At 32.0% G+C, this 9,744-nt stretch overlaps 1 pseudogene; it reads left to right on the top strand.

Moving 5' to 3' along the window:
• The first annotated feature begins 6,008 nt into the window (after positions 1-6,008).
• LOC145015339 (dehydration-responsive element-binding protein 1E pseudogene) lies at positions 6,009-6,825 on the top strand (annotated as a pseudogene).
• The last annotated feature ends 2,919 nt before the right edge of the window (positions 6,826-9,744 follow it).

The raw sequence follows: 9,744 nt of genomic DNA, 5'->3' as shown, positions 1-9,744 counted from the left end.
TTTAGAAGATTACTCTAATTTTATTTTAAAAGCATAAACTAAATCGATTTTTTCTGGCCAGAAATTTGGGGATGTTAGTAAAGGCCTATACTACTGGAAGCACAGGACTTACACTTGAATCAGGGAAAGTCATATGGTTACCAAGAAGCTAGTAATTGATTTCGTTTTTTTTCAAGTATGTCGTTACCATTTTTTCGGTAATGACTAAGAAGATGATTGATATTCCGACCCTAAAGGTCATATCGAATCTTGTCCGACATAATACGCGGAGCATGTGCAAGATTGAGCACTGCATGCATTCGAGAAGTCCAAAAGTTAGATACTCGTTCGAAGGAACAAAGAAGTCGCGGTTATTACCTAGGATGACGAGAAAGTGTATGGAATCATCATACAAGTCTTATTTCGTTGATGATTCCGAGACGTAATCATCTTAAGGGGGAGATAATTGTAACGCCCGTAGATCCGAGCTAGTCAATTTAGAGACGATAACCGTTGAAAATGACATTTTGATAGAAGATTATTTAAAATGAATAATCTTAACCAAGTTGTAGTGGTCATGAAAAGGATTCCGGGTATATAAAGAATGCTGAAATCCGAGTTATAACGAAGAAGTTATGGTTTATCGAAGTTTTGCGACAGAACCAGCACGACATTGTGTAACGGAAATAGTGAATTTACGATAGAACGATTTTTAGTCTTATTGATCTAAACGAAAATCGTAGTATTCGTTAAACCGAGAGCATCAATAGAAAGAATGTCCAAATCTGATTTCGTATGAGGAGTTATGAATTTTCTAAGATTCGGCAAAGCAATATGCATCCTGAAACTCGCATTTTAGATCGATTGATTTTTAACCAAAACAACCTAAACGAGAATCGAAGATCTTGTTGATAGTAGTTTAACAGTAAAAAGACATACGAAAATGGATGTCGGATGAAGAAGTTATGATTTTTTAATGGAGTTTTCCTGTATTGAACTGTTAAAAATATAACTTTCAAAATGAAGTCAAAATTAGCCGACGGAGTCAAAATGAAAGTTGTAGAGCATAGTCTCACCTACACGTGGATATAAAGAACGTCTAAAACAGAGCTCGTATGCAAGAGTTACGAAATTTTGAAGTTTGAAAATTCGGAGTACGCCTAGCGTACTCGTGTTCACGGTCCAACATTTGCCACGTAGCCCTACTCTTTCGCATGATGGACACGTGTCGTAGCTTGGACGCATCCGGATTTATCCCTTAGTACGCCCAACGTAACTCGAGTTTTCAGCCCCTATAAATAGTAATCGATGCCATACAAAACATAAGCACAAACAGAATTGACATTCATTTACACTAGCGATTTTACATCTCCTTTAATCTCTTAGTGTAACGTAGCTTCGTATCGACATCGGTGATAAAAATAACTTGAGTGGGTCAGTCTTGGGAGCCTGGTGAGCATATAAGGTTTTCAACCCACAATAATAAAGTTATTATGTTTTACCATCAAACAATTAACCCAATTACTGATCCCCATTATCTTCTTTATTTCTTAAGGATTTACCCTAAGAATCATCTATCACTCATTCCTAAGGATTCCTCCTAAGGAATAGGCACGAAGTCACATCATTGCCAGGTTTTTACAACAAGCACTAAGTTCATAGATGCTAGGGTTTATACAACATGTGCTAAGTCCATAGCTCTCATTTATTAAGAATCATATTTCACTCATTCCTAAGGGTTCCTCCTAAGGAATAGGCACAAAGTCACATCGTCGTCTTGGTTTATACAATAGGCACTAAGTCCATAGCTGACATTTATCGACAGTATTATTTGCAGGAGTCCACCTGCAATACATGTCAATGGGTTCTTAGAGTACATCGGATGAACATATAGTTCACAACACCTACAGGTTGCGAGCCTGCTAGTGTTCCACGGACCGTCAAGAATACTCAATGGTTGTCATCCATACCCTGCTAGATGACGGGGCCATCGCTTGGGTCATCGTTTGGTACATCGCTTGACTCATTGCTTCTCACCATATTTTACCACTTATATATCATCGCTCATCATTTATCTCATCTTTAATCTACCCATCTTTTACCCATCATAAATATGCGTAAAAAATACATATACAGTCTAAATCATTTAAAACATGTATACATCATTCATTTAACATCCATCTCTAATAAACAAATAATATATATTTACATAGCACGTATTTTACATAAAATACTTCATATCTCTGTGTAAGATGAAAGAGACTACATGTACTTGATTTGATGAGCACTTCGTCTCTCAAAACAATTGTTTCTGATAAAACCTGGATGGTTTCTCAAAAACCGTGCTTCACGCGGACAGAATTTCAGCTCGAAAACTCTTTTTCTTGGGATCTTCAGACACTTCAGGACTTGCTCACGATGCTAGGATGATATAATAGGCTTAGGGGTAATTTTTGAAATATTGAAGAAAGTATATGGGAGAGAGAATGAAATTGCAACCTAAAATCGGATGGCATCGATTACTATTTATAGTACGTTGGGCGTACTCCCTCTTCAATTAGTACGCTAGGAGTACATCGAGTACGCTGGGCATACTAAGGGATAACTCTGAACGCATCCAAGCTACGACACGTGTCCATCATGCGAAAGAGTAGGGCTACGTGGCCAATCTCAGGCCGTGAACACGAGTACGCTGGGCGTACTCCAATTTTTCAAACTTCAAAAGTTCGTAAGTTTAGCATACAAACTCCGTTTTTGACGTTCTTTATATCCACACGTAGGTAAGACTATCCTCTACAACTTAGACTTCATCGGCTAATTTTGACTTATTTTTAAAGTTATATTTTTAAAAGGCCAGGACAGGAAAAGTCCGTTAAAAATATAACTTCTTCATCTGACATCCGTTTTCATTTGTCTTTTTACCGTTAAACTATTATCAACAAGATCTTCAATTCTTATTTAGGTTGTTTTGGATAAAAATTAAATGATCTAAAATTCGAGTTTCGGGCTGCATATTGCTATGTTAAATATTAGAAAATTCATAACGAAGTCATATTTGGACATTCTTTTTATGCATGCTCTTGGTTTAACGAATTCTACGATTTTCGTTTAGATCACTAAGAATAAAAATCATTATATCATAAATTCACTATTTACGTTATACAACGTAGTGCCGGTTCTGTCGCAAAACTTCGACAAGTCATAACTTCTTCGTTATAACTCAGATTTCGGCGTTTTATATATCCGGAATCCTTGTAACGACCATCACAACTTGGTTAAGATTATTCATTCTAAATAATCTTCTATCAAAAAATCATTTTCGACGCTTATCGTATCTAAATTGACTAGCTCGGATCTATGTGCGTTACTGTTATTGTCATTTGTTGGTCTTGTAAGAGAAAATATATGATACTAGTTGTGCAAACATAAAGAGTGGCAGTTGAAATTGGTATTGGTGAAACTTAAACATGAAGAGCATGGAATCAAGAGATTTCTCTTCTTCAAGCTTGAGATACTAGATATGGTTCACATTTTAGAACAATTGTAATTTTGGTGAATTTGTTTGCGAAAGTTGTTGCGGTACTTAAATATGTTAAAGAGGAGGGGTCTACTTTACCTAACTGTAATCAAGCAAAGGGTATTTTGTTATATTTCAAGACACTTGATTTCGTGTTTCTTTTACAATTCATTTTGGAAATTCTATGTCTTACAGATACCTTGTCAAAACAACTTCAAAAAAGAGATCATAATATTTTACAAGCGGCTTCATTTGTAAGAAGGACAAAGAAAGCAATGCTAGTTTTTAGAAAATATGAGTTCCTATAAATTTGGAAGAAGGTTTGTGGTTTTTGTGAAAAGCATAGTATTGGAATTGTGGACATGTCGGAATATTTTGCTACAACATGCAAGCATAGGACCAATAAGACTAAACAACATTATTTTGAAGTTGTGAATTTTAACACTATTTTAGATATGAAAATTCAAGATTTTAGGGATAGATTTAGTGAAGTTGACACTGAGTTGATGGAGACCGTGGCGGCTTTGAATCCTTGTAACTCATTTTCTAGTTTTAACAAAGCAAACTTGTTAAAGCTAAGCGAGATATACAAAAACGATTTTCACGATTTAGAAAGTGTGCAACTTGATATCTATTAACACTCTTTGCTCCATGAAAAGAGATTCTCAACTTGAAGGGAATTGCAGACCTCTCTCGTTTGTTGGTGGAAACTGAAAAAACACCTCTGTTTTCCTTTGGTTTATAAATTATTAAAACTAACTTTGGTTTTTTTCCGACTCAACCACAACCGTTGAACGGTATTTTTCTACAATAAAGTTTGTGAAGATCGATTTGTGTAATAAAATACGTGACGATTTCATGAATGATGTTTTGATTTGTAGTGTAGAAAAAAAGAACCACTAGAGAATATTAAGACCAAAAACGTAATTACTCACTTTCGTAAAATGAAAAAGCGAAGATGTGAACTTTAAAACATAACTTTGTTATAGAAATTGAAATTTATATGTTATGAAATTGCTATTTTTTTTTATTGTATATTACACAAACAAAAAAAAAATACAGAATATCTCTTTACTTTGACTCTGGTTCCAATATTGTTTATAAAATGTAAAACAATGACAAAATGTATGAATATAGTTTGAAATGCTCACGGTTTTTACTAGTGTTTGTGATATTGTGTAATGACTTTTAGTTGATATGTGACTAAAACATTACTATTAATGACCTTTAGTGATGCAAATAACAAAAATATTTTTTAAAAACCGTTGGACCTTTTTATGCCAGTGAAATTTACATTAATCTTCGAACTCGATGGCGTCATTTTGCTTGTTGCTTCAATTTAAATAAGAAATATCAAAGAAATTAGTTTTTAAAAATTCATTGGAGATATTTGGCCTAATTCATAAAATAAAAAAAAAACATTTGAATGTGGAATTAAAAAATAATAGAAAATTTCTTTCAAGGTTATCTTAGGTTCTCCAATTTTATTTCATCGATGGATTCCTATATTGACAAAGATTTGAAAGATGATATTGAGATTTTTCCATCACATTGAGGGCAAAAAGAGAAAGGTAAGAGGAGGACGACATTGAACTTAGGGCGTGATCGACAAAAATAGCTGGTAGCGGATAATTTGTAGCGGGTGGCGTATAGCTTGTAGCAGATCACATTTTGTTAAACGCTATATGAAACAACATTTGGATTCGAACGTTTTGTTTAAACTAAACGCTAGAAGCTTATAGTGTCAAACGAAACTTTCTGTTGAAAATTATACATTTTGTCAAACTTTAAAAGTTAGAAGTTCTCAAATGCTCTCAAACGTTGTGTGTCGAGAGGACGACAAGTATTACGGTTCAAATCTATATATAAAATTTGAAATAAAAATTAAACATGTATCTTCCACGTCAAATGTCATGTTACCAAATAAACCGGAAGAAATTGCTATCGTATGTTATATTACAACTTAGATTATGTTTATTAATCGTGTCAATAGCAAATCATTATGCGTTGGAGGTGTTGATTTTAAAAAAAAAAAAAATAGTTTGGTAATTGATTTAAACATGTATTGATTATGATTTTAATATGTAATTTTAATTATCGTTTGATTTAAAGTTTTAGTAATTTTTATTTAAAAAAAGTCAAGAAACAATTTAAGATAAATGTGTAAAATAATTTAAAACCTTACTGTGTGTTGTGTAACTAATTATGCTTAACATACTTTAATTTAAACTGTATAAAATTAGGCATGATTTTCAGAAAACTATTTTGTATATCAACAACAACCTTCATATCTATTGGACTGAAACTGTAAACTAGGCAATACTATAGGGACAATTCTTAACTTACCCTCCTAAAAATATCACGCGTTGAAAATAAATAAAAAAATGAAGCCACTTGTCAAAGCCTCCTTCCTCTACCACGCAAACTACCAGCTGGTAACCCTACCACAAAGTGCTCCACAAAAATCTATATATCCATCGCCATTCTCATATCAACAAGTTAAAGTCACTCACAAACATTCCCAACAAACAATTACTTCACTCAAAAGTCATAACCTCTAACTTGCAAAAACTACCAACAAACCGTGACTTCACTTCATATATTGCTCACACTACCAACGTATGGATGCCTTTATCGAATCTTACAAACCATTTCCATCAGTTTCATCAGAAAGTGTACCATTAGCATACTTTTTGACCTCAAATCGTAGCAAAAACGCAGTCTTGAATGCGGCTGCTGAATCAGAAGTGATGTTGGCTTCACGAAACCCGAAGAAGAAGGCCGGGAGGAAGAAGTTTAGAGAGACTCGACACCCAGTTTACAGGGGAGTGAGAATGAGGGATAACGGGAAGTGGGTTTGTGAGTTAAGAGAGCCGAACAAGAACATGAGGGTGTGGCTGGGGACTCATCCTACTGCGGTAATGGCAGCAAGAGCTCATGATGTGGCGGCGTTTGCCTTCAGGGGACGACGGGCGTGTTTGAATTTTGCTGATTCTGTGTGGCGGCTGCCGGTCCCGAAGTCTAGCAGTATTGTAGATATACAAAAGGCCGCTGCAGAAGCTGCGGAGGCTTTTAGATACATGGAGTCCGAGGAAGAGGTGGAGATTGTTGAAACGAAGGAGTTGCCGGAAATTCTGTATTACGTGGATGAAGAAGATATTTTTGAGACGCCGGAATTTTTTGTTAGCATGGCGGAGGGACTGATGGTAGCGCCTCCGCAGACGGTGGGATATAGCAGTTATGAGGATGACGTCGAATTTTTTGTTGACGAGTCTTTATGGAGCTTCTAGATTTATTCCTTTTTAAATTTAAGATAGATTGTTGATTCATTTTCCCTCACGACTAGTTGATTTTTGTAGACTAGCCAATGAGATGCATATAGTATGCAAAACATTTGCATTGTAAAAAGAAATATATGAATTCTATCAAATAATTGGGTTAGAAAGGTTAAAAAACGAGTTCCGAGTTTGGTAAAAATCCCTTTTTTATATAATATGTTCTCAATGTAGATATGGAAAAACCACGATCCAAGTTCTATCATGCTTTAATGTATTTAATTAAATTATTAAATCATGAATTAAATTATTAAATCATGAATTATGAAACATTGATATTTTATGTTATAATGTATTATTGATGTAATAGGCTGAGGAGGTAGGAAGGTGCATAGCCCCCCACCCCAAATATGGCGGCTTTAAATAATTTAAAGACAAATTGGTAAAGACCTTAAAATTGGTCTTGAGATATTTAATCAAATTCTTAAATGTAGTATTTATGTCCCTTTTATTTACAATTTATTTTCTATTTTTATCATTTCATTTTTGAAGAGCTATTTTACATCCTTGTTACTTTGACGTGAGAGTGAAACTGTGAGACATTTAATTACACTTTCAAATGTTACATGACCCTTTTATTTACAACTAAGTTTCTATGTTCGTTATTTTCATTTATGAAGAGTTACATTTAAATCAATTTGTATACTAGCATTATAAATTAAAGTTTTGCCTAAAAATAAAAATAAAAAATTGGTTTTTATATCTTTTACTTGGTTACGATTATAAATATCTCCACCGGATTCTTATTCTAGAATTTTTTTTGTTTTGTTTATAGATATGTCATATCGATGGTGATATATATATATATATATATATATATATATATATATATATATATATATATATATATATATATATATATATATATATATATATATATATATATATATATATATATATATATATATATAATGTCTAACTTAAGTAATTGAGATCATAAACTAAACAGATAAAAAAATATTGGTTATCAAGTTTAGATGTCACTAATACAATATGTAAAATTCATGTTTGTAAATTTACAAATGTTTAACTTAACTAATTGAGATCATAAATTATATATATATATATATATATATATATATATATATATATATATATATATATATATATATATATATATATATATATATATAAACTGTTATATTTTATAAAATAAATCAAATTAATTAGATTATAAACATATATCAACGTATACAAACTTAAAGAAACCAAACAATCAACATGTAACAATATATATAAATAATTCAAAAACAATAAGAGACATGTTTGAACAATAAACAAATAAATAATTTGAGTTTATTTATGATAGATAAATACATTAACAGCCAAATTTATTTATAGATTTGGAGGAATGATCTTTGAGTCTGTAAATTTCATTATGGACTATGTAGTTTACATTTTGGATTGTTATTTATTATTCTAACCCGATATAATGTGGTCCAAAAATCTGACATGTCTATTAAGATGCATTCTGAACTTAAAAGTTGTACATTATAGGCTAAACATACCATTAAGAATTACGTAAAAATCTTTAATTCATACATACACCTTATTCAACTAGTGTATAAAAATGTTAACCCTAACATTCCCTTATTAAAACAAAATATGAACTAATTCATTCGCTATAGAATCAGATGAAGTAATTATTTCATTTTCATATAAACATGAGCTCATCTAAGCAAGTCACAACAATGTATGAAGATGATATTTGCAATTGTAACAATGAAGGTTGTTTTTTTATTCCCGTATTAACCTATTTCTAGAAGTCACCGTAGATCATCTTGACTTCTATCGTGGTGGACCACAACTAGGTAAGATGCACGATTATATATTTCAAGCGGTGGTGGATGCTGTAAAGGACTAATAAACTAACAACAAAAGAGTTGGATACTTCATAAATGTTTATACATTACCTTAGTAGGTCAAAGATATGCTTAAATTGGTAACTAGGTACTAAGAAAAAAAATTAAGGTAGCAGAAAAATGGATTGATGGTATGGATTGGGAGATCGACATGATTATGACAAAACATGATCATCTTGAAGTTGTAATTAGAATTATACATGGTTTTCTGGACATGTGGATAGAAATTTAATTATTTTATATAAAACATATTTTACATCTACTATTTTAACTAATTATCCTTCAATATGTAGACATGTTGCACCAAAATGAGTACATACCAAATTGGCTATATATTAAAATCAACAACGCATTCCAGAGAAGTCTTATATAAAGTGCATGTTATGCCAATTAATTGGCACAACATCTAGGGAAATATAATGTTTTTGCTAATGGTTTAGTTATGAAAGCTTTTTCATTCCATATATATATATATATATATATATATATATATATATATATATATATATATATATATATATATATATATATATATATATATATAGGACATTACTAATGGTTTAGTTATGAAGGTTTTAACATGCCATGTGTCTATCATTTTAAATGACATCTATAGTGATTTAATTGTGAAAGTTCTTAAAATGTTGTATATTCAATGATTGATGATTGAATTACTCATCTTTTAAGTTTCATGTGTTATGTTTTTAATTCATTCATGGTTAAGGAAATGTTTGGACATGTCCCCATAACGAGACGAATTAGGAAATACTATGATGGTCCCTCCCATCGCCAAGTAGTTGTCGAACGGCATAGACTCCCCATCAGCTACAACGGGATCAATACTCTTGTGGCAAGTAAAGAGTTGGATGTGAAGCATTAAAGGGTATAAATTCCATGTATGTGATTTGATAGTTGTGAACCAACAAGTGGTATGAAATGTAAGTTTTATAAAGTTCGTAAGTTTAGAGTATGAAATGTTTATGATAGGTTAAAGCTATTATGGAATATCTTGAAAGTATAGTAATTTCATATTTATTTTCTATATTTAAAC

The sequence above is a fragment of the Lactuca saligna genome, chromosome 9 (assembly GCF_052625555.1).
Source record: "Lactuca saligna cultivar CGN05327 chromosome 9, ASM5262555v1, whole genome shotgun sequence".
Taxonomy (NCBI): Eukaryota; Viridiplantae; Streptophyta; class Magnoliopsida; order Asterales; family Asteraceae; genus Lactuca; species Lactuca saligna.
Note: the sequence above shows the minus strand (reverse complement) of the source record. Positions and strands in the feature narration are given on the sequence as shown.